We start from the raw sequence: 27,079 nt of genomic DNA on the forward strand, positions 1-27,079 counted from the left end.
TTTGCATCTTTAGTGTAGAGATCTCAATATCCTTGATATTCAGCTCATGATGTGCATTCATCATTTGGCTTAGGGTGTCTAGCTGCATGTTTGAAATTCTTGAAAGCTCAATTGATTTTTCTTCCAATCTATTGGCAAGGTTTCTCTTGTCTTTTTCTAGCATAACCTTATCTTCAATGGCTCTTTTCTTCTATTTAGTTACCTCACAAAGCATTATGGCTTGTGACTCTTGTTCAAGCTTGAGTGTTCTAATTTCTTCTGCTTGAGCTCTATTCTTCTCCATTAAGTCTACTATTATTGCATCAAACTCTTTGGAATATCCATTTGAAAATAGTTTTGAGGTTTCAATCTCCTTGTACTATGTATCATTCTCAGCTACAGTAATATCTCTTCTTCTCTTTAAGGATTTTCTTAGTTCTTCTCTAGCTTCTTCCAAGGAATGTAAAGCAAGTTGTATATTAGTTTCTAATTCTCTATGATCTTCCCAAGTTTGTAGACTTCCATTTTCAGATTTTTTCTCCAAGGTATAAGGCTCCTCCTTGGGAGAGCTTGTCTCTAATACCAATTATTCAAATTTACAAGTGGGAAGATTTACTTCTGAGAGGGGGAAAGGGGGGTTGGGGGGATGAATCAAAAGTAACTAACTTTAAGCTTTTCAAAAAAATTAGCTAAAATCATTCACATGCATCTTATCCATATAATAAACATGAAAGTAAAGACATACATGAAAATAGATAACACACAAATTTGGTAACCCAAAAACCCTCCAAAATGAGAAGTAAAACTGGGGTGGGGATGGCACCCACAAAAAATCACTGGAACAATATGTAACTATTTTAGGTTACAATGTTTGACCACTTCCAATGGTCTGCCCTATGAAAGGCCTATCCTGTTAAAGACTATACACCTTGTTAAAAGTGACCTGATTAAAGGATTTAACTACCTTGCTAAAAGCATGTATGATTAAAGGACTTTAGTGCATTCACTTGGAATGCCACCTTGTTAAAGGATTTACAAATGGCTACTAGGTCAACCTAAGTCCATAGGATTTTCATATCTAATACAATTGCTAGAGAGTATTAGAAAGCCTTGACCTAATGACTTGCAATCCTCAATTGTTCTAATCCTTGCTTGATCTGATATATCACTCTTCAAAGTTCTAATACTTTGTTCTTGATCAACTAGATTCTGCAATGCTGCTTTTTTCTTCACTAAGTCTTTTCACCCTTCTGTACTTTTCTATAATTCACCCATACACTTCTCTCTTGTGCATCCTCTCTCTTGTATAATGGGTTTTTGTCCTCATTTTAAAGATTTTGAAGACTTAGGATTAGGCATGAATCTATGATCAATATTAAATCTTCATTTCCCACTTAATTCTTGTACTATTCCTATTGGTTGCATGCCTTCTCCATTTTTCTTATTGGCTGCATGCTAACTACATAGGTAATGCAAAAGATTAGATCTTATCTTCAAGATCCTTTGAGATTCATCCTATGTCAGCTCTAAGAATGGTTTACATCTAAGTTTGTGAAGATACAAACTCATATGTTGATTCTATGTTACTCGACACTTACTAATTGCTGATGCTTGACACATATAGAAATTCTATTTCACTCGACATCTATACTCTACTTGGCATCTATAGTGACTTGACATCTGTAGTGACTTGACATCTAAACTTCACCTGGCACCTAAAGATCACTTGGCACCTATTGAATTTTCTAGCTTAGCACACACTGTAGCTCAACTTTTGTGTTATACTTGACATCATCTTGAGAATTGGTTAAGTGTGTTGACTCTCAATTGTTAAAACCAATCTAAGACTAATAGCTATTGTAGTATTGCTTGCAAAATAGGCTTTAATATCCAACCCATTATCAATATGTGTCCTTTCAATCCTATTTTTGTCATTGAGCTTCACCACAACCAAAGATTGAGAATTTTACACATTTCCATTCACATGTGAATCTACAAGAATGGTCTGTTGTTCATGGGTTTCATCTTCATTCTCCTTGTTTCATTTGTTGCTAGTATTACTTCAAACAAGGTAATACATTTTATCAAACCCTTTTGCACAAAATCACTTATCTTGCTAAGTGTTTAGAATCCTCTATGGGTCCATGTAGGAGAAATAAGATCTTTAAACTTTGAGCCACCCAATCCACAACTAACAATGACCTTGAATAGGAAAAGTGGTGTTATTTACCAAATTTGGTATAAATAAAATCTATGGTTTCAACTCTTCTAAGTGAATTTTTAGCACATGGAGATGTGGGTTGTGTTGTGTGTTGATGTCAGTTTTCATTTTTTCATAAGCATCCAAAGTGCACACATGAATGTCCATGTGGTGAGATTCTTTAGAATGGTTTTGAAATGATGTCTTTCACATTAAACCACCCAAGTCTCCCATGTTTCTAGAATCTTTTGCATGAATCTGTGGGCTTCAATTATGGGACATGGATTGCTGAGAGAAATGGTTTTGAATATTTTAGAGCCATTACAATTTTATATTTCTTTCAAAAGGTTGTGATAGTCAGTTTGATGAAGTCCACGAAGAAGGGTTAGAGGCGTTGAAGAACAGATTGAAGGAAAAGGATCTGCCAATAGTATCACTACAACCACTACAACTAATATAGTCTTGGTAGGCCAGGGAGATAGGACTCTTTATCTTTAGGCTTTGGAGAAGGTTCAATCTAGGATGGTGAGACCACTCTTTATTGCTATTTCAGCATCCAGATCTCTTGTTGTTTTTTGTAATGAGGTTCTCCAAAAAATGGTGTTTCATCACTTACTTGGTTTACACCAAATCAAAAGACCAGTTTTATCACAAATGGATAGTGATTGTCGCAAACCTATTGAAAAATGTATGCTAACTAATCTAGAAAATGGTAGTGATCTAAGGAAAAGATGTGGCTCTAGCTTGTTGTGCCTAAGGAAGGGTCATTTTAACAATAGGAAGGTGTTTTATAGTTGTTTTTAATCCCACACTTGAGATGGGAGGTTTTCTTTTGTCTTTTTCATATCCTATTCTAATCAGAGGTAGTGTCTTAAGAGACATATCTTAAAGGATGAAGCTTCACATTGTGGGTCCTGACTAACTAGAGGAAGGACTAAATTTTGAACAAACATGCCACCCAAGTGATGACATCATCAACTACCTAAGTGAATTATAATGCAACATGTGGCATAGATTTCAACAAGGTAGTGACATGGTGGTATGAGATCTAAGGCACACGATCATAACATGTGGCATGTCAGACAATTGTTGCTATGTCACAAGAACAAAGATGCTTGAATGATAACCATGTGACATGGTGACCAACTGATGTGGCGGCCACATATCATAATAGAAACCAATCGAAGTATGACACGTGGTAGTGATTTGGAACTAGATCAACTAAGATGGACCAATAAGAAATTGACAAGTGGTAGAGGTTTCTAGACTAGCATGCTTTTTAAGGTGCTAAGGTGGCAGATGACACCATGTGTTGTGACATCACTATGTAATGATGATGTGATGATAACATGGTGCAATGATGTAATGGCCATGTGGCAGAATAGATAACCAACAAGGTGGTGACATATGACACCTAGGTGGAAAGTGTTAGGTAATTAAGCAGGAAGTTAGCTAATCAGAGCATGAGATGTGGTAGTACTGGTCAAATAGGTTTGACCTAGATGAAAAATTGGAGGAAAAATCAAATAGGCTTTAGATATAATAATTTTTTTATTGTTTCCCACTTTTGAATGTGCAAGACCTTTTTAAATGAATCTAAATTATAATATATAGTTCAAACTTTAGAAGGTATTAAATATTTGAAATGAGATGCAATTCTAAATCTTGGAAGGAGCCTGTTTTTCATTTTAAGGTTATAGGAATTTCTGATAAGTGAATATGGCACTATTATATATCGTCAAAATTGGGAGAGAATGTCCTTTCCATATCTGGAGTTTTTTTTCTAACAAGAGGCCATTGGTTCAAGTTATGCATGGATTTGTCCTAGGTGTCCAATTTTTAGTTTTATTCAATTAAGGCAATCTAGATTTGATTTCTAGTGAAATGGTGAATTGACTGAATGTAAAAGGTAGCATGAATGTAGTTATGGGAAATATTTTTCATATCTAAGTTAGTCAAATGGAGTATTTATCAACATTCCAGATGCGTTTTAGATATTTTAGTAGCAAGATGGTTTTTATCATTAAAAAAGAGATATTTTGAATTTGTTACAAAACAACGATGAACACCAAATCAGATTTCATGGTTAGAAAGAAGAGAGAGGTTTTACAATAGAAAAGAATGGAGATTCAAGTGGATACATGTCACTTCCAGTTCAGATCCAGGATTCCATTCTTTTTCTATATCTTTCTTTTTCTCATCCATTGTAGAGGTTCCAGTTTTGAAAAAAAATCTCATTGTTGTGATACCATGTTGGTAGTTTTCACTATGAGACCATGGGTTTCAATTTTTATGTGTTTTCATCATTGTGATACCACATTCTTTAGCATATTTCTCTTGTATGAACAATAGTAGAAAAGATAATATAGCTAGTTATGATCTATTTAGTGGTTTTGTGAGTTTTTTTACATGCATCTAAATGTATAGTTTCAAAGAAATGAATACAAATGAGCAAGAATCTCTTAGTTTCATTCTGATTCTTGTCTACTATCTTTGTAATCTACAATCTTATGTGGTTTAGGGACAAAGAACTAAGACCTATTTACATCCCCTTAAGGTTGCATATCTGATATATTTTGTTGCTGTAACAAAGGGCCAAGTAAATGCTTGATGTATTTGATAGGGTTGCTAGTTATTTTGAGAAGGATACTTCATAAGAATGGGGTCTTTATGAACACTAATGTCTAAATCACAAGGTGATATGATAGATTTGATATCATGATGTATGGAATATGTTATTGGTATCATAGATGTATGTGTTTAATTTGTGGGATTTCCCAATAGATAAGACACTGATTAGCTACAGGATCAACTTGTTCTAACTATTGCAAATTTGGGGTTTTGATGAAATCACCATCATTAATCAAATATCTTCACCTTTATGTTGAAGAATTGAAAAGGATGCCATCACTTAGCTTATCAATCTCTTAGGCCATGTTAGTAGCTATTTGGTGTCTGAGATCTTTGCATGAGTGTTTATAAGATTTAGGGTTTTATCTACTTTGTTAGATTCAAGTGTATGCTTTAGAACTAGCACCATATATGTGAATCTAAGGTACACCTACCTAGGATTTGTAGAGCCTAAAGTAGAATAAGGGTCATGCTTTGTAGTTGGCCTAGTGTCTAAAAGGATATATTAAGGATGGAAAGTAGCTACCCCTAGATGTATCTTGTTCTCATCAGGGTAATTTGAAACCGTAAAGTTTCAAAACACTAAAAATATCTACATTTCGATGTAATGCCCTTGTGATCTCTATGGCCTTGCTCTACAATTTCATTGTCATGTCATTCCCTTGTGATATTTGTGTCCTTACTCTAGGATTTACTTCAAGGGGAGATAAAATCTTGAGATGAGATTTGAATAAAATTATTGTGATGTTGTTTTGTTGAAAACTTATATGGATTCATATCTAATGATCATAGACCAAAGGTATTCATGTGTACCATACACTTTTCATGAAAAAAACCCCTAGTTACAAAAGTTTCTTCTACTACTGTAGCGAGTATTTTCCCTTGTGTCTATAGTTATTTGCATTTTGGTTTTCAAAGATATGAGCAATGATTGATAAGAATTTCCCATATTTTTTTCTAGATATTACCCTCTACCATTTCATTCCTCTGGACATTATTATCATCTTTAATTTCCCAAATCTATCCATACACACCTTCCTTCTACCCCACCATAGGAAGAGACTAGAGCTACATGCAACCCTTGTTCTCTAACATGCATATGGTAAAATATAGACATGAATTACATAGGTATTATTTGCTAACCTACATATGGTATTTTACTTTACATAGTCCTCCATATGGCCTAATACAAATACAGAGTCTAATTTTAAGAAAAAAATATAGTCTTAAATGTATATTATTAAATAAAATAAACAAGATTACTAGTTGTAGCTGTATAATTCTAGTATTATTGATTATGTTAAACAAAATGTTCAATTAAAAAAAGTATGAAGTAACATAAATGGATCCTCTTCTTGATCCTATTATGACTTAATGTGAATGCATATGATCATTACCTAGATGATATTATGCACAAGATCTTTAATTAATAACCAAGAGATAATATAATCTATAAGTTCATATTTTTGCATAATTAGTTTGGTATGAATAGTTTTGATTGAATGCAAGGATAATTGCTTGTGTGAATTCAAGACATGAATGATTAATTTAATTTAGCAAAAGTACTATGCAAGTGTATATGTATGCATGTAAATTAGTTCACATAGTGAGCTTATATACATACATACATGCACATATGCATAAAATCATCATAATAAGATATCCTTGAATCTAACCAAAGCTATTATATATGAACAAGAGATACATGTTAGAAGGAAAAAAAAACATTCACATAGGTACCTCTTCTCCCCTTGAAGAAAATCACAGAGAAAGGACACATAGATCACAAGGGCATGATATGGAAATGAAATGTAGCGATGGTAAGGGAACAACAAAAAAATCCTAGATTTCTACTGATCTCCACCAATGTTCAGATCTCTCCACCTTTGTTCAGAGCTCTCCACCCTCTTTTGCATGCGGCTCTCCAAAATCAATCAAAACAAATGGGGAATGATTAATGTCATATTTTATTTTCTTTTTTTTTAATTTTATGTAGTCCTCCATATGGTCTATTACAAATACATAGTCTAATTTTAAGAAAAATAAATATTATTAAATGTATATGATTAAATATAATAAACAAGAGTATTAGTTGTAGCTATATAATTATAGTATTACTGAACATGTTAATCAAAGTATTCAATAAAAAAAGTATTAAGTAACATAAAAGGATCATCTGCTTGATCCTATTATGAATTAATGTGAATGCATCCAATCATTACCTGAATGATATTATGCATGAGATTTTGACTCAATCACCAAGAGATAATATAATCTATAAGTACATATTTATGCATACTATTTTTTGTATGATTAGTTTCAATTGAATTGAAGGATAATTTCTTGTGCAAATTCAAGACATAAATGATTAATTTAATTTAGCACAAGTACTATGCAAGTGTGTATCTATGCATGTAAAATAGTCCACATAGTGAATTGATATACATACATACATGTACATATGAATACAATCATCATAATAGGTTATCCTTGAATCTAATCAAGCTATAATAGATGAACAAGAGATACATGTTTAGAAGGAAAAAAAAAAAAAAAAACATTTACATAGGTACCTTTTCTCCCCTCGAAGAAAATCATAGAGAAAGGGAAAGAAGATCGCACGGGAACAACACAATAACAAAATGCAGTGATCACAAGGGAATGACAAAAAAATCCTACATCTCCACTGGTCTCCACCAATGTTTAGAGCTCTCCACACTCTTTCACATGCAGCTCTCCATAATCAATAAAAAAAAGGTTAATGATTAGTATTTTCTTTTCTTTTCTTTTTTGTTTATTTTACATAGTCCTCCATATGGCCTATTAAAAATATACATTCTAATTTTAAGAAAGAAAATAGTCTTAAATTTATATGATTAAATAAAATAAATAAGAGTACTAGTTGTAGCTATATAATTTTAGTATTACTAATTATGTTAAACAAAATGTTCAATAAAACAAGTGTGAAGTAACATAAATGGATCATCTAGTTGATCCTATTATGACTTAATGTGAATGCATTTGATAATTACCTAGATGATATTATGCATGAGATCTTTACTCAATCATGAAGAGATAATATAATTTGTAAGTATAGATTTTTGCACACTTAGTTTGGTATGAATAGTTTTGATTGAATGCAAGGATAATTGCTTGTGTGAATTCAAGACATGAATGATTAATTTAATTTTGCACAAGTATTATACAAGTGTGTATGTTTTCATATAAAGTAGTTCATATAGTGAGCTGATATACATACATACATGCACATATGCATATAATCATCATAATCAATTATTCTTGAATCTAACCAAAGCTATTTTATATGAACAAGAGATACATGTTTAGAAGAAAAAAAAGAAACATTCACATAGGCACCTCTTCTCTCCTTGAAGAAATTCACAGAGCAAGGGCACAGAGATCACAAGGGCATGACATAGAAATGAAATGAAATGATCATAAGGGAATGACAATAAAATCCTAGATCTCCACTAATCTCCACCAATGTTTAGAGCTCTCCATCTTTGTTTTGATCTCTCCACCCTCATTTATGCATATCTCTCCATAGTCAATCAAAATGAATGGGAAATGATTAATATCATGTTTTCTTTTCTTTTTTTTTTTATAAATCCATAATCCACAATCTACGAGATCTCTTTATATATAAACATACATACATACATAGGCACACATATGTATACATATGTATATTTTCATATACATACATATACATACATACATACATATATATATATATATATATATATATATATATATATATATATATATATATATATATATATATATATATATATATATATATATATATATATATATATATATATATATATATATATATATATATATATATATATATATATATATATATATACATATATGCATATGTATATATATGCACATAGATACATACATACATGAGATTAAAAATGCACTTTCTAAGAGTTTACAATTGTTCAACAAAATTAACATTTTACAAGAAAATGGTGTTGAAATAGTACAAAAATTTCTTGACATGAGATGTCTACAAGTGAGGGTGTTTAACAATCTTTAAAAATTGAATACTAAAATGAAAGCTATCAATGATCAAACACCTATGCCAAAGTTACAACACAATGTGAAGTTGATTTTAGATATGGTAGATGTAGATATTTAGAAGTTTGATAATAAAAATTGAATGTGTGAGAGTGAAGGAGAAGGAGCATCTTTAGAAAGAGAAGGAGAAGAAGAGGCTTTATAAAGAAGTTGTACAACATAAACAACAACCAAACAATATAGAGGATATTATGGGAGCCACTAGATAGGATCCAAGAATGTGTTGTGGTAGGTACTATGAAATTGGAATCACTTGAAAATGTCTTTTGAGAATTTACAATTCAAATATTGGGAGGACTACAAGTTGTGCAATTTGTCATGTATTGCTTCTGCATTTGCTAATAAGAGTGTTTCAAGTATTGGTATTGTTTCCCTATGATGATCCCATGTCTCAAATGCTTATAAGAGTATTTCAAGGTTGGGAACCACTTCCACATCCTTTGCATGGTTTAGAGGTAATATCATTGTGGTAGAGGTGTCTACAAGAGAATGAGCCTCTTGATTATGTTATTTACATAGAAGCATAAATTGCTTCTTCAAATCCTTACACGCAACTCTTCACTAAAGTTATTCTTCTAGCAACGAGTATAGCTGCTACAAATTTTTGGGATCCAAGGGACCCTAAACCTATGTTAGTTTTTCTAGAGACATGGGATAAGTTACTACCAACTTTAATACTTCATAACAATTTTGATCATGTAGTGATGCCCAAAATAAAAGTAACAATAGATGCTTGGAATCATCCTAGAGAGAGTGTGCCAATATATGCATGGTTACATCCTTGGCTTCAATTGTTGGGACAATGTATGGAGCCTTTATATCTGTGTTGCATAAAAATGTAACTAAGGAAATAACACTAAGAAACTAATGCACATTCCTACATTATCATGCAAAAACTCATAATATGAAAGAAGACATGTAAATGAACAACAAAATAGCACTATGCAAACCTCATGAAACCATCAAGTGGAGATGATTTCATCACTCATGGGATGTGGTTGCTCAAAAATCCAGCACCATAACAATGAGGTAGATGGTGCTTGTGAAAATGAGGAGAGGGCTCTCCTTTTATAGGAAAATCGATGCAATGGACAACTAAGATTGAATGCACGATGGATGGCTAGGATCCCTCAGGATTGATGAGGTGTCCATGAGGTGGAGGTCAAGTATACTCCATGTGGATTAGGGTTTTGACCATTCAAAAGGGGAAATATGCTCACACATGTGTGAGCAACCTTTGATGGTGACATGATCAATGAGGTGTGAGACAACTTGATTCTCATGCAAGAGGACAAGTGTGCAAGAGGTGTGAGAAGGATGGCTTCTCACACATGTGTGAGACACCTTTACTCTCATGCAAGAGGACAAGTATGCAAGAGGTATGCAAGATATGAGGCATGAGGAAAGTGTGAACATCTCTCACACATGTGTGAGAATTTCTCACACATGTGTGAGAACACACTTAGGATTAAGAGGATATTAGCTAAGGTGATCATCCAAAGAAAGCATGATTAGGAAAGTGGGTAGGCTTAGCAAGATGGGTTAGTTAGGATAGTGAGGTTAGGTGAGGGTTAAATGTAGGAGCCATGTGCTCAAATAGGATTAAATGCAATATTTAATTCCTAAGGGGTTAGGAAAGGGATTAATTAAGTAAATGAAGTACTTAATTAAAGGGGATGGGTTAGGATTTAAATAAACTTTAGTTTGTTTAAATCAAGAAAAGGTGAACATAATTAAATAAATGTAAAATTTATTTAATTAAAGGTAAGGGAATTAAATAAATAATAAATATTTATTTAATTGGTCAAGACACATGATTTGGACAATTTTAGGTGTCTACATTTTGCCCCTCTTTGATATAGCATTAGTAATGTTATATCAAAGAAGAATAAAATATATTGGCTAGAAGGAAAAGACTAGTAGCATGATGCCCTAGTCATGGAAGGATGACGAGGGTGGAATGGTATGCCCCCTCAAGAGGACATGCAATTTAGGAGAACATGGATGTTCTCTCGAAATGAAAGGAGGATAGAAGGGAGTTATGCTACAATGGTGTGAACAACCTAAGTTTGATATTGTACTCAGCACTATGCACCAAGGTATGAGGAACCAAGATGACAATGTGTCAAGTACGTGAAAAAGGGGGGTCTAATACAACCATATGCTTTATGAAACCATGATCTGGAAGACCATGATTCTTGGGAAAATAGGATGCAAATACCATGATACATGAAAAAATGCTAATGCATACAAGTAATCAGAAATCATGCGCAAAAAACCAAAAGCAAAGCAAAATTTTTGCCCCTAGTCAAGCTGAAAACCCATTAATGGATTGATTGATAATGATTGATTAAGGATGGCAAAGCTAACGATATGCATAATGCACATCCAAGGATTGGGAAGGATTCATCCCATGATAATGATGAATATGGTCAATGGATTATCAGCTGATTGGGTCAAATTGATGAATTGATTAAAGATTGATGGACAAGATTGCAAGATTGCAAGACCGCTGTCGTAACAGCCCTCCCCTATTCCACATTCTCTTCCCCTGCGCAGCTCCCTACTACCATTTCAAACCCTATACCACCATTTCCATCACCAAAACCCCATCTTTCCACCCACAAAGCATAAAAATCAAAAACTCCAAAACATAATTTTAATATTATTTTCATTTTAAAAAAAGTGCCAAACAAACCAAAACAGTCATGGTCCTTTTTTGTAATTTTTCAACATAACATTTATTCTTTTTTTTAATAAATCATATTTCTTTTTTTTATGTCAAAAGAAAATTTTTTTTTTTTCTTGATGTTCTCCTAACCATCAAATTTTTTCTTGTAGGTCGTTGATGTCAGCACTGCATCAGCAGTCCATATGCACTTTTAAACCATAAGGAGCAGCTTTTGGTTTTTTGCTCATAACTTGATCATCATAGAGAGAGTGTGCCAATACATGCATGGTTACATCCTTGGCTTCAATTGTTGGGACAATGTATGGAGCCTTTATATTTTTGTTGCATAAAAATGTAACTAAGGAAATAACACTAAGAAACTAATGCACATTCCTACATTATCATGCAAAACCTCATAATATGAAAGAAGACATGTAAATGAACAACAAAATAGCACTATGAAAACCTCATGAAACCATAAAGTGGAGATGATTTCATCACTCATGGGATGTGGTTTCTCAAAAATCCAACAGCATAACAATGAGGTAGATGGTGCTTGTGAAAATGAGGAGAGGGCTCTCCTTTAATAGGAAAATGGATGCAATGGACCACTAAGATTGAATGCACGATGGATGGCAAGGATCCCTTAGGATTGATGAGGTGTCCATGAGGTGGAGGTCAAGTAGACTCCATGTGGATTAGGGTTTTGACCATTCAAAAGGGGAAAGATGCTCACACATGTGTGAGCAACCTTTGATGGTGACATGATCAATGAGGTGTGAGAAGCATGGCTTCTCACACATGTGTGAGACAACTTGATTCTCATGCAAGAGGACAAGTGTGCAAGAGGTGTGAGAAGGATGGCTTCTCACACATGTGTTAGACACCTTGACTCTCATGCAAGAGGACAAGTATGCAAGAGGCATGGAAGATATGAGGGATGAGGAAAGTGTGAACATCTCTCACACATGTGTGAGAATTCCTTGCACATGTGTGAGAACACACTTAGGATTAAGAGGAGATTAGCTAAGGTGATCATGCAAATCAAGCATGAGTAGGGAAGTGGGTAGGTTTAGCAAGATGGGTTAGTTAGGATAGTGAGGTTAGGTGAGGGTTAAATGTAGGAGCCATGTGCTCAAATAGGATTAAATGCAATATTTAATTCCTAGGGGGTTAGGAAAGGGATTAATTAAGTAAATGAAGTACTTAATTAAAGGGGATGGGTTAGGATTTAAATAAACCTTAGTTTTTTTAAATCAAGAAAAGGTGAACATAATTAAATAAATGTAAAATTTATTTAATTAAAGGTAAGGGAATTAAATAAATAATAAATATTTATTTAATTGGTCAAGACACGTGATTTGGATAATTTTAGGTGTCTACATTTTGCCTCTCTTTGATATAGCATTAGTAATCTTATATCAAAGAAGAATAAAATATAGTGGCTAGAAGGATAGGACTAGTAGCATGATGCCCCAGTCATGGAAGGATGAGGAAGGATGATGAGGGTGGAAGGGTATGCCCCCTTGAGAGGACATGTAGGTTAGGAGAACATGGATGTTCTCTCAAAATGGAAGAAAGATAGAAGGGAGTTATTCTGCAATGGTGTGAACAACCTAAGTTTTATATTGTACTCAACACTATGCACCAAGGTATGAGGAACCAAGATGACAATGTGTCAAGTACATGAAAAAGGGGGGTCTAATACAACCATATGCCTTATGAAACCATGATATGGAAGACCATGATTCTTGGGACAATAGGATGCAAAGACCATGATACATGCAAAAAATGCTAATGCATACAATTAATCAAGCAACCATGCACAAAAGACCAAAAGCAAACCACCATTTTGCCCCTAGTCAAGCTGAAAAACCCATGAGTGGACTGATTGATGATGATTGATTAAGGATGGCAAAGCTAATGCTAAGCATAATGCACATCCAAGGATTGGGAAGGATTCATCCCATGATAATGATTGAATATGGGTAATGGATTATTAGCTGATTGGGTCAAATTGATGAATTGATTAAAGATTGATGGACAAGATTGCAAGATTAGATTGATTGGAGTAGTATTGATTGCATAGTTGATATGTTTTTTGATTTTTGATTTTATGGTAGATAGAAGAATGAACATGGATGAGAGTGGAAAAATGATGTTGATAGGATGAAAAATGATGAGAGTAGAATTGATTTGATTTGAAAGGATTAGAAGAATTGAAAATTGATTGAAGTAGAGGATGAATGAATTTGATTGAAGTGAGTTGGAAGAATTAGGACTGAATGTGATATGAACGAATAGAATGGGTAGAAATGAATTGATTAGATGAATGTGTGAGAGAATGGATAAAATGAATGGATTGAATGAATGTGAGAGATAATGAATAGAATGGAACCAATGACAAGGGAGGGTCAAGCTATGGTAAATGGAGGAAAAGCAACGTGATATTGGTGAATGATAGGAATGGTGAAAGGATATGAGGAGCCAAATGATTTGGTGTTGGAAAATGCAAAATCAAGGACCATGTTTCGAAGGAGTCCAAATGCCCCATATGAAGGATATGAAAATGGAGGGAAATATGGTGGGAAAGGATGCATGAAAATGGATGGAGATATGGTGAGAAAGGAGGCATGAAAATGGGAAAGTGGCAAAAAGGCTTAGCGTATGGAGGAAGAGAAGGCATGTGCTCTTCCAAAGCATGTATAAATTTTTTGGTATTGTGCCTCTAGTAGTGATCATGAGCATAGGCATGAAAGTGAAATGAACAAGGGATATGGGAGGGAGGGTATGAAAAAGAAATGGGTAATGATATGAAGGATATGGATGAAATGTGGGATATGAAATGGATGAAAGGTATGGGATAACCAAGACCAAGACTATATGAAAGGGATATGGAAGTATGGAGGTGGATGGAAAAATGGACAAAATGAACATGACAAGAACTATGGAAGGGAAGATATGGATAGGATGTAAGGATCAAATGCATGAAAGGATGATGAAAGCATGTAGGAAAATGTGTGGATAATGCACAAGGGATATGTCAAGTGCATGTGGATGGATGAAAGGAAAGTGAAAGTCAAGATCAAAGATGGAAAAGGATAATGAATGGTAGATGGAAGTATGCAAGATATGCAAGGAAGAGTGGTATGGATTGTGTTTGCCCCCAGTGTAGAGTGCAAGTGGACAAGGAAAAGAGAATGGAGGGATACATGATAGGAGAATGAAGGGAGGACTCAAGCATCTATATACATGGATGGTATCCCTTGATATATTTTTCCTTTTTTCTTTTTTATTTTCAAGGAATTTTGGCTATTTGCTCATAGATGTTGGTAGGATGGTGAGTGGAGAAAAATGAATTATGGAAAGGTTTGGATTAAGGGGGTGGAGTGGGTGGGAGGAAGGCATGGTTGATGGATGCTAGGTGGGAAGACTTGTGGATGGATGGATGAAGGAGTCGAAAAGATCGTCATTGGAACACACCTTGAAGGGTGATGGAAAGGGGGAAATTGTGGAGGACATGTGAGTTTGGATTTTGGGATATAGGCACCCAAAATGGATGAAGGAGATGAAAAATTTGGAAAGGTGGATTTGGGTACATAAGGACCCAAAATGGAGATGGAAGATGGAAGCGTGGATGGATTATGAATGCGGGAAGCCTTTGGATTAGCAGAATTGGATGTCAATGTGAATCTTTCTTTGAGATTCATTGCTACATTAAGTAGCTTTGGTATCCACAAAATTTTTGTGTTTTTTATTTTCAGCCTTTGTGGCCTTTTGATTGTGCTTTGGATCAGATTTTTCTTTTCTTGGACATGTCTTTTAGAGGGGACATGTTGATCCTTGGATTTTTGTGGATTTTTAGCTTTATTCTCTTTTTCTGTAGCATCCAATTTGCTTCCATTGGCTATGGTATGGGTGCATGAAGGTAAATGAGATGGAGAGCATATGGATGGTGAACATTGGAAGGAAGTCAAGGATGTGTGCCATTGTTGATTTGTAATAGGGGATGAAGGGGAAAACATGGATATGGTGGATGGATGTACGTAAGGACCCAAAATGGATGGAAGGGATGAAGGGTTTGGCTTTGGAACATAGGGACCTAGAATGGATGGAAGATAAGGACCTAGAATGGACTTGGAGGATGAATGATGGGAAGCTTTAGGTTTGGATGGAGGAATTTTGGATTTGGAAGGAGTGGAAGGCATACCAACATCTTGAAAAAATGTTTCATTAATGGGATACTTAGTTTTTTCAACACAAGATGTGAGTCTAGGTATATGGGGTTCATGAGTGGATGGGATAGGTGTGATAGGATCATGTGGAGGATTAGGAGGGAGAATAGTATCATGAGATGGAGGGGAATCATGAAAGGAAAATGAAGGGGTGCTTTGATCTTGATTTGAAAGAGGATCGTGTAGTGGAATGAGTGGATCATGAGATGGAATGGAGGGGATGGAATCATGAGATAGAGTGATTTGATCTTGACATGGAGGAATGTTAGTGGAAGAAATAGAAGGGACTTCTGCATGAAGGGGAGGATCTATGGATGCTAATTTGTGAGATGGAGTGGAAGCGGTAAGGTGTGTGGTACATGGAATGTCTTGATCTTGAATAGGAAGGGAATCATGAGATGGACTAGGAGGGATGGATGGTTCTTGAGGGATAGGGGAAGGATGGGATGGAGAAATGCTCAAATCTAGAGGAGAAGGGGAATCTATAGTGACATGCTTTGGAGGAAGAACTTTGGGTGCTTGGCTCACTTTATCTTGTTCTTTACACTTAGCCAGTAATGATGAGAAAAACCCCTTATGAGGTGGGGATGAGGTTTTTGGAGGATTAGGATTATGTGAAGGTTGAACTATGGGTAGGGGATTGCATGGAGGGTTGGGGTTGGATGGGACATGAGGACTATGATCTTCGAAACATGGGGGAAGAGGACACATGGCATGGAAGGTGGCCTCTTGCTATTAGCTTGTCAAGAGATAATTCTTTAATTGTTCCATTTCCATGGCAAGGTAATTTGTGTTGGAGGAAGTATGTGGGCTATGAATGGAATCATATGTAGTGGAAGGGTAACAAGGTGGATTTCCCTTGTCAAAGGTAGAAGAATAATGCACATGAGATGGATGAGAGTTGGATATGAAGTGTTGAGGATGGATTTGATATGCAGGTTGAATAGGAGGTAGAACTCCATATTGTCTTTGAAGATTGTCAACAATTTGATTAAGAAAATTCAAATCCATAGATGCTAGAAGAAGAGTGATGAAAGATTTGATGATGAAGGAAATATGAACTTGAGACTAGGAACTTTGGACTTTGACTTGATTTGAATTATATTTGACTTGATATTGATGTGATTCATGAATTTGATTTGATTTGATTGAATTTGATTAGGGTTTGATTTGATGTGATAAAAACCCTATGATATTGCAAACAAGTGAATGTTGGATTTGAATTAAAGTCCAATGTTTATGAAAATGCTCCTATGACTAAAGTAGAAGATTGGTGAAAGATTGAGTTAGAAGAACATGTGAATGAAATTAGGAAGATTGATTGTGGAGGAATATGTAAATGGATTAAATTAGAAATTGATTAGAAATGAATGAATTTGACAAGGGATCAGATTAGAAGAAGGATGATGTGGAGGATTGAATTAAGAATGCATTATGAGATTGGCAGAAGAAATTGAAGCTTGATGATGATGAAACATGACTAGGATGAATATGAGGAAGTAGATTGAACGATTAGGAAATGATTTGGAAAAATGGAGATGATTAAGACATGGAGGAATGTTGTGAATAATGAAGACAAGAGATGTATGAGTGTGATGAAGAAGATGTGACATGGAAGTGATGTGGACAACTTGACTAAGAAGACCTAGACCAAGACGAGTTTTTGTTGTTTTTGAAATTTGTTTTTGATTTTTTTGGATTTTTGAAGTTTTATGATTTTTATGGGTTTTTTATGTTTTATGATGTTTTTGGGTTTTTAGGTTTTAAGATGCAAAAGAAAACAAGAAAATATGTACAAGGCAAGTTTAGATGGTGTTTGTCCCCTTCGAATGGGGAGGTTTTTGAACATTCAAGCATGTAGAGCACACCAACAAACTTATAAGGTTGTAACTAAGATATACAAGGTTCAACTAGAGGGTGTCCTTGATATACGCAAGGTACATGAGGCCCAAATCTGTAGATGAAAGAAAATACTACCACATAGCCAGGGGGAGATGGTAACCCAAATCTCCTCCTTCACTTCCCAAAGGTATAAAGTTCTTTGGGGCTTAGCCAAGAGTGACAATATTATGCTTCCAAGAGAGGTGTCTTTCGATTCACCTCCTGATTTTTATACTCCGCCAGAACACTGGAGTTGAGGTCATCCCAAGGGGTGATGAAATCCCCAAGCAGGCCTCCTAAAAAAGAAAAACAACACCACTTATTTCTTGTGCACCCAAGATCACCTGAAGGTGCAAGGGGAGAGAATATGTAAGTGGCCTTGGGGTTCAAAAAGACACGCATTCATTCCCAATGAAACTTTAGGTTTTCCATCTATGTTGAAGACACACATGATTAAACCATACAATGTTCTTTCCAACTTGAAATTGTCATCAACATAAATGAAAATGTGGATTTGTCAACAAAAAAGTAAATCGAGCATGTGCATAAGCAAAATTGTTGAAAATGAAATCAATTTTCCTTAAGGCATTAAAGAGTGTGTGATTGCTCATTTTAAGCACCACATCCAAATGTTTACTAGCCTAAGCATACATGTCCATTCCCTTAAGGCATTCAAGATTGAATTTGATTGTTTGAGCGTGTAACCATGCATTCAAAGATGAGTGTTTAAGCATACAAGTTCATTTCCAAATCAAAATTAAACCAAAAATCTGCAAGCAATATGGTTAGTGACAAAATATCCCTACAAAACATCAAGTTAGGGCAGCGAAAATGTAGGACAAACGTGAAACAACCCTACAATGAAAAGGTTACCACAAAGTTTGGTCTTTTATGAGAAAAATAGAGATATAAATAGCATCAAAATCTCATGAAACCAAAACCATGATGACAGGCTCAGAATCAGCTTTTCGGCGATATTTTGTTTTTCAAAAACAGAGTTCATATGCTCAAGTTATGAGCAAAAAACCAAAAGCTGCTCCTTATGGTTTAAAAGTGCATATGGATTGCTAATGCAGTGCTGACATCAGTGACCTACGAGAAAAAATTTGACGATTAGGAGAATGTCAAGCAAATTTTTTTTTGTTTTTTTGACATAAAAAAAAGAAATATGATTTATTAAAGAAAAGAATAAATGCTATGTTGAAATATTACAAAAAAGGACCATGACTGTTTTGGTTTGTTTGGCACTTTTTTTAAAATGAAAATAATATTAAAATTATGTTTCAGAGTTTTTGATTTTTATGCTTTGTGGGTGGAAAGATGGGGTTTTGGTGATGGCAAGGGTGGTGTAGGGTTTGAATGGCTAGGAGGGAGCCGCGCGGGGGAAGAGAGTGTGGAAGAGGGGAGGGCCGCCACGGTGGCAGTCACAGAGCCTGCGGGTTGAAGGGGAGTGGGGGTTCCACGGTTTGAAGAGGAGGTGGCAGTGGTGTTCATGCAGTGGGGTGTTTGGTGGAGAGAGGTGGCACTCAGGAGGTGGAAACGAGGAGCCACCGAGCGGTGGTAGGGTTACAACAGGCGTGGTCATGGGAGGTGCGGCTGAAGCAGAGGCTATGGGCACTGTGCTGTGGTAGGAGAGAAAGGGTAGAGGCGGAAAGTTTCAGGCTGAGCGTAGGAGGTGGTAGTGGGATTAGCCGTGGAAGAGGGAGATGCATGCGATGGGGAGGTGGAGCGGGGTTTTGGATGTGCCACAGGCAGAGGGCGGTTGAATTAGCGGAGTGGAGGCAGATGAGCGTGGTGGAGGGACTAGGGATAGCAGTGCAGATAACAGGTGGCTGCGGCTGAGAGAAGGGGGAGGAGCTGCCTGGGAGTTGTAGAGCGGCCACGACAGTTGCGATCACTGCGGGAAGAGGCAACGGCAGTGGCGGGGCACGGGAGGAGGTTGCGCCGGGGCTGAGATCAGGGGGAGCTGCTGGGAGCAAGGTGTTGGGGCCACGGCGACGGAATTGCAGAGGGGAGGGGGGTTGACGGGAGATGGGTGACGGTGCCGGGGGAGCCGTTGGGGAGCGGCCGTAGGGGTGGCGCTTGCGGGTGCCGCTAACCTGCTAAAAAACCAAAAAAAATGATTTTTTAAAATTATTATTATTATTATTATTTTGGTTAATTTTTAATTTTTTTTGCTTTTAAATTTGATTTTTTGATTTATATAAAAAAAACAAACTAACAAACAATTTTTTACATATATAAATGGTAACCCCTCCCCCTTTTTTTTTAAAAAAAAAAATTTGATTTTTGATTTTTGATTAAACTATCTTCCTATATTATTTTTTTTGAAAAACAATTTATATAAAAGAAAAGTAATAATAAAATAAAGCAACCCCCTCTTCTCTTTTTTTATTTTTTCTTTTAACCTATTTATCTATGAACAAAGAAGGAGTAAATTTTTGTTTCTTTTAAATTTTTTCCTAATAACGACTATTTAATGCATATGTACCCTAGAACTTGAAAATAAAGCCATAAGCAAAATATAAAGTGTTTTATGTCAAAAAACTTCCCTTAGGTCCTCCAAATGCAATGATAGGCTTTATGGCTTGATTAGACGCTCCTCATGAAACTTGATCCCCAAATGCAAGCTTTCAACCTACAAACTTGAACACTCACAAAACACTCAAAGACACATTAGATGGTTAGTTTGAACCCATGAAGTGGGTCCCACCAGGCATGCCAAAATGTGTTGCATAAAAATGTAACTAAGGAAATAACACTAAGAAACTAATGCACATTCCTACATTATCATGAAAAACCTCATAATATGAAAGAAGACATGTAAATGAGCAACAAAATAGCACTATGCAAACCTCATGAAACTATCAAGTAGAGATGATTTTATCACTCATGGGATGTGGTTTCTCACAAATCCAGCAGCATAACAATGAGGTAGATGGTGCTTGTGAAAATGACGAGAGGGCTCTCCTTTTATAGGAAAATGGATGTAATGGATGGCTAAGATTGAATGCAAGATGGATGGCTAGGATCCCTTAAGATTGATGAGGTGTCCATGAGGTGGAGGCCAAGTAGACTCCATGTGGATTAGGGTTTTGACCATTCAAAGGGGGAAAGATGCTCACACATGTGTGAGAACCCTTTGATGGTGACATGATCAATGAGGTGTGAGACAACTTGATTCTCATGCAAGAGGACAAGCGTGCAAGAGGTGTGAGAAGGATGGCTTCTCACATGTGTGAGACACCTTGACTCTCATGCAAGAGGACAAGTGTACAAGAGGCATGCAAGATATGAGGGATGAGGAAAGTGTGAACATCTATCACACATGTGTGAGAACACACTTAGGATTAAGAGGAGATTAGCTAAGGTGATCATGCAAAGCAAGCATGATTAGGGAAGTGGGTAGGTTTAGCAAGATGAGTTAGTTAGGATAATGAGGTTAGGTGAGGGTTAAATGTAGAAGCCATGTGCTCAAATAGGATTAAATGCAATATTTAATTCCTAGGGGGTTAGGAAAGGGATTAATTAAGTAAATGAAGTACTTAATTAAAGGGGATGGGTTAGGATTTAAATAAACCTTAGTTTGTTTAAATCAAGAAAAGATGAACATAATTAAATAAATATAAAATTTATTTAATTAAAGGTAAGGGAATTAAATAAACAATAAATATTTATTTAATTGGTCAAGACATGTGATTTGGAAAATTTTAGGTGTCTACAATATCCAACCATTCATTATTAATTAGGGAATGTGGTTTATGCCTAGCATGCAAGTGATGCATTTGCATATGCAATTTTATCACCTTGGAAACTATATTTGATCCTACTAGCTAGGAATAATTGATTGTTCATTTTATTTTACCTAATAAGATGATAGTTCTATAGGAATTTGTAATCAACCTAGCTAATCAAAAAGTAGAGCCATATAACTGGGCTATGGCTAGTTTCTTTGTAAAAATATTTGCTATGATATATTTTTGTAAAATTTCTTGTGGACTCGGCTCATTTTTCTTGGTCTACATTATGTTTTTATAGGATCTTGAGGTAAGTCACTTAGCATGGGTTGATTTTTTATTATTATTTTATTATTTGGATTCTAGAATATGTAAGCAACTAGATCAATATTTCTATTATGATAAGATACAACAAGCACCTTGAAAAAGTTCTCTAAGATATACATGTTTGGAAGGAAATATAAAGAGATACTTGTTTAGAAGGAAAAGAAACAAACATTTACATAGCCCTTGAAGAAAATAATAAAGAAAGGGCATGTCAAAATTTATTTAGACCGAGCACTTAACATTGCAAAAAAAAATAGAGAAAGGGAATGCATATCACAAGGGCAGGGCATGGCAACAAAATCATAGAGCAAGGGCACAACAAAAAAATCATAGAGCAAGGACATGGAAATGAAATACAAAGATCATAAGGGCATGAAAAAAATATTGTAGAGCAAGGGCATGACCATGAAATGCAGATATCATAGCAAGAAAATCATAGAGCAAGGGCACATCAATAAAATGTAGAGATCACACCAATGAAATGCACTGAATACAAGGGTACAACAACATTTAGAGCTCTACACCCTCATTTGAAGCTCCCCACCCTATTTCATGCATAGCTCTTGACATAAAAAAAAAATAGGGAATGATTTATGTCATTTTTTTTTTAAAATACTCATAAGGGCATCACAACTACAATTCCAACATTGGTATTGCAACAGTGTCTAGGATAATTGTAAAAAAATACATGAAAATCACCACAAATTACATTGCCATCACAATTTGACCACAAGTGTTGTAGTGTGTGATAATGCTTACTATGTAGAAGGACTTAACTATAATCTATTGAGTGTGTCACAATTTAATAGTTCATCATACAAGGTTGAATTTGAACAAAGGAAAGCTAAGATCTATGATGTTGATAGAGAACTCACTTAGTGTGGAGATCAGAAAAGAGGTAATATGTTTTATCTTGACATGAGTGAAGCTACTTGTCTTGTTGTACAATTTGATTATGTGTGTCTATGTCATAAAATATTATGTCATGTTAATTTTGACAACTTGGTTAGTATCATTAAGATGAAGAGAGTCATAGGTTTTCCAAAACAAAAAGAAACCTAATAATATGATTTGCAAAAAATGTCAGTTAGGCAAAATGAAAAATTCTTGTTTTAAGAGTAAGATTCATACTTCAAAGGAAATTTTGGAATTAGTTCATACTAATTTATGTGAACCAATTGATGTATAAAGCTACAAAGGTGACAAGTATTTTATTCTATTTGTTGATGATTACTCAAGAGTCATGAAAATTATGTTTTAAAGAGAAAAATGTAATGATTTTCAAAATTTTAAGTGGTATATGAATTTTTTTCAAAAAGGAGACTGGTAAAAGCTTGAAATGTCTAAGATCTGATAGAGGTGGAGAGTTTACAACAAATGAATTCAATAAATTTTACAATGATAGAGGAATCAAGAGACAAACTTCTGCACCTAGGACCGCTACACAAAATGAGATAGCTAAAAGGAGGAACACATTTGTGATGGATTGTGCCAAAACATTGATGATGGAGAATAATGTTTCTTTAAAATATTGGAGAGAAAATGCCAGTACAACTATCTATACCTTAAACTGAGTACAAGTCAAGAAAGGTACAAATTTCACACCTTACGAATTATGGTATGGATACTCATCCAATGTCAAATATTTTAAGCTATTTAGAAGCAAGTGTTATATTCTTAAGGATAAAAAAAATGGTAAACTTGATACAAAAAGTGAAGAAGGTATATTCCTAGGTTACTCCACAAGAAGTAAATCTTATAAGTGTTTAAATACTAACACTAAAAACTTCTGAAAAGTAAAAATGTAAAATTTGATGAATATATAAAAATACATGAAGATGAACAAAAGAAGGAACTTGAGAATAAAACAACCTTAATGTAATACTGTGAAGGCATGCTTGTTGATGCTAAAGATATTGCAGTTGCTAATCAAAAAGAATTAGTGACTACCGAGTCACATACAATGGATGTTGAATTGCATTCAGGATTCGAGTTACAATTAGATGCTAAAGTAATTTTTGATGCCAAGATTAGTTTACAAGAGAGGAATGTTGAGATACGTGACAGGAAAGTACACAATGAAACCAAGATTGAACTTTATGAATGACCTATTTTTGAAAGAGTAACATAGCAAAGATTATCAAAATATGTCAAGAGATATCATCCTGCTAAACAAATCATTGGATAAAAAAAGATTTGACCACTAAAAATGAATAGATTAAGGAATGAGACATGTTTTTTAAGCATGGATGAACCTAAATTAGTGAAGGATGCATTAGAGAATGAAGACTAGAGTTAAGCCATGAAATAAGAAATTGATCAAATTGAGAAGAACAAAACATGGACAATAGTACCTAGATGAGAGAAAAAAGTATGTTATTAGAATCAAGTGGATGTACAAAAAAAAATTAAATGAGAGTGGTGAAGTAACAAGGAATAAGCTAAGGTTATTCTACAAAGGATATGCACAAGAAGAGTGAATTGACTATGGAGAAACATTTGACCCAGTTGCAAGATTTGAAGGAGTAAGAACTCTACTTTCTTATTCAACTAATAAAGGATTCAAAGTTTATCAAATGAATGTTTATTCAATATTTTTAAATGGTATAATTGAAGAGGAGGTTTACATTGAACAACCTAAAGGGTTTATTGATCCTAATAATAAGAACATGGTATGTAGTTTTCACAAAGATTTATATCATTTGAAGCAAGCTCCTAGAGCATGGTATGGAAGATAGCATAACTATCTTGTGAAGATTCATTTTGAGAAGATTGACAAAAAAATAATTTCTAGTTGAAGATAGAAGAAGATAAAGGGATTTTACTATGTAAAATATTTTTTGATGATATCATATTTGGAGGACAAAATGCATTGTATGAGACATTTGCAAATGAAATCATGAAACAATTTTAGATGTCAATATTTGGATAAATAAAGTTAATTTGTTGGATTACAAGTGTATTAGATGAAATATTATAGTTACATCACTCATTCCTATTGGTTTAAATAAGTATTTAATTATTACACTTTACTTAAGTTTACTTAGGCTAATGCATTATTTTATTATTATGCATTTTAAAAAAAAATTTCTTAGGTGAGACACTTAGGAGTTTGCATACTCTTATGAGTTTTCATGTTGACAACACTGGAGTAAGCAACTCTAATTTAGCACATGGTGTCTACAACACTGTAGTTTGCATAATTAATTGAGTTTTAATGAAGACAATATAGTTATTCACACTCCTATTTTAGCACATGGTGTCTACAACATAATTTTGTGTGCTACACCTTTGTAGGCTTATTCTCTCATCATCACACTTACTCCTGTGCTTAATGGAGGATAATACACACTTGGTGGACATGTACCTAGTTGTATGACATATCATGTTAGTGATTCCTATGCATTCTAGAGGCCTTTATATATAGGAACTCTTGGTGTACTTTCACATCACACACTAAACATTGAATGAAAATAAGTCAATTTTGAATATTATTATTCTGATCATACCTTGTTATTCTATTCTTGTGCATGTGCTTGAGTTCTTCGATATTGGGTGATTTTTTCCTAAGGCAAATTATAACATGGTATCAGAGCTGAGGGAATTTCTCTTCAGATAGCCATTCAAGACCAAATTCTTGCTTCAACAACTTGACCCACATCTAGAGTATCACAATCATTGGGAGCATCTAGAGCCAAAGTGGAGCTCGCGATTGCATCTAAAGCATTGATTCAGTGATATTTGACAATAAATTCACTTACCCTAGGCCAAAGTCAAATTTGAGGCAATTTTTTCTTGCAAATTGGCACCCAAAGGCCTGATTTGTGGAATTGGTATGATCATTTCAGATCTTTGAATTTAATTTTTAGATCTTCATATTTTATTATTTCAATCTCTATAATTTCTTTGCATTATTTTTTGGATCTGAATATTTTGTCTAGAATTTTTTTGGCCATCAGGCTAGTAGAAGAGATTTTTTGCACATGAAGATTGGAGCTTGCTAGTGTCAATCAAATATTGGAATCATATTCATAAGGTCAAAAAGTCCCTAAATTGACTTTTTTTTCACCAAAATCAGACATCTAAGGTGAAATGTAGAGTCAATTGATTTTTGGAGGTGTGACAACAACGATTTAGAAAAAATAATTGCATAGGTGATTTTCAAAAAATGATATCTCCCTCATATGGACTCCTTGTGCAAGTAATTCTTTTTTGTTTTGGGGTAGAATTTCATGATCTACACATTAGTGCAGGATGTTTGAGCTCTCTATTTCTAAATTTGTCTACAATTCACAAATCTCTATTTTTGCAACTTCAAATGCTCAGTATGGGCTCATTTGTACACATTTTTAGGTTCCTTTTTTTAAAAATTACTTAATTTTTCATCTACTTTCTAGATCTGCAATTAGATTATAGGCTTGTCTAGATAGAAATACCACTTTTAAAAATAGGTCCCTTTTGCATTGTATTGCTTTGATAAAATTTCAAAATTATTGTACATTTGAGCTATAGTGCTTAGTAAAAGATTTGAGTCTCAAAAGGAAATTGTAAACAAAAAAATCATAAGTCCACCTTGTACATTTTGACAAGTGGCCTATTGTACATGCACTACCTATAAAGTGCCCAAACCATACATTAAGTGGAGGGGGGGGGGGGGGGGGGGGGGTGTTTGATTATTTTTTTTCATTTTGGGGGGTACATTAATTGGTACATCATGGACAAGGAAGATTTAATTACCTTGATAACACAAAACTACAAGCAATGGAGTCAACTAGTTATCACATATCTTATTCAGCACAATGCACTACCATATCTGAAAGGACTTTCACATGATGGTGACACTTTTTCCATCATTTTCTATAATCTCTTTCTATTTATGGATATGGAGGTTATGGATTCACTTGAAGATATAAAGTCAACTGATCCATATGATTTTTGGATTCATCTTTGGGAATTGTATAGAGATCCACACATTCCTCCATTCCCAAAAGATCTTTTACCTCTAGTTGTAGTTGCATCCTCTCTAGATGAGATCACACCTCTAGATGCTCTTGTTTCTACTCCTAATCCAATTCCAGCCAAAGATACTTCAAATTTAGTTCAGTAGGAAAAACTATGTCTTCCTACTTTAGTTTCATGGGACAACTTCCTTCTAGAAATTGTAGAGCTATTTGTGGAGTCTCACATTGAAGATGTGGGAGACATTATCAATGATATTTGTCTTCTCTTTGTTGAGGAAAATACTTCATCCATTTCCATAGCGATCAATTCATGTACTTCAGCATAGTAGGGTACACCCTATCTT

This window comes from Cupressus sempervirens, chromosome 4 (assembly GCF_028749045.1).
Source record: "Cupressus sempervirens isolate cs-2001-9-10 chromosome 4, ASM2874904v1, whole genome shotgun sequence".
Classification (NCBI taxonomy): Eukaryota; Viridiplantae; Streptophyta; class Pinopsida; order Cupressales; family Cupressaceae; genus Cupressus; species Cupressus sempervirens.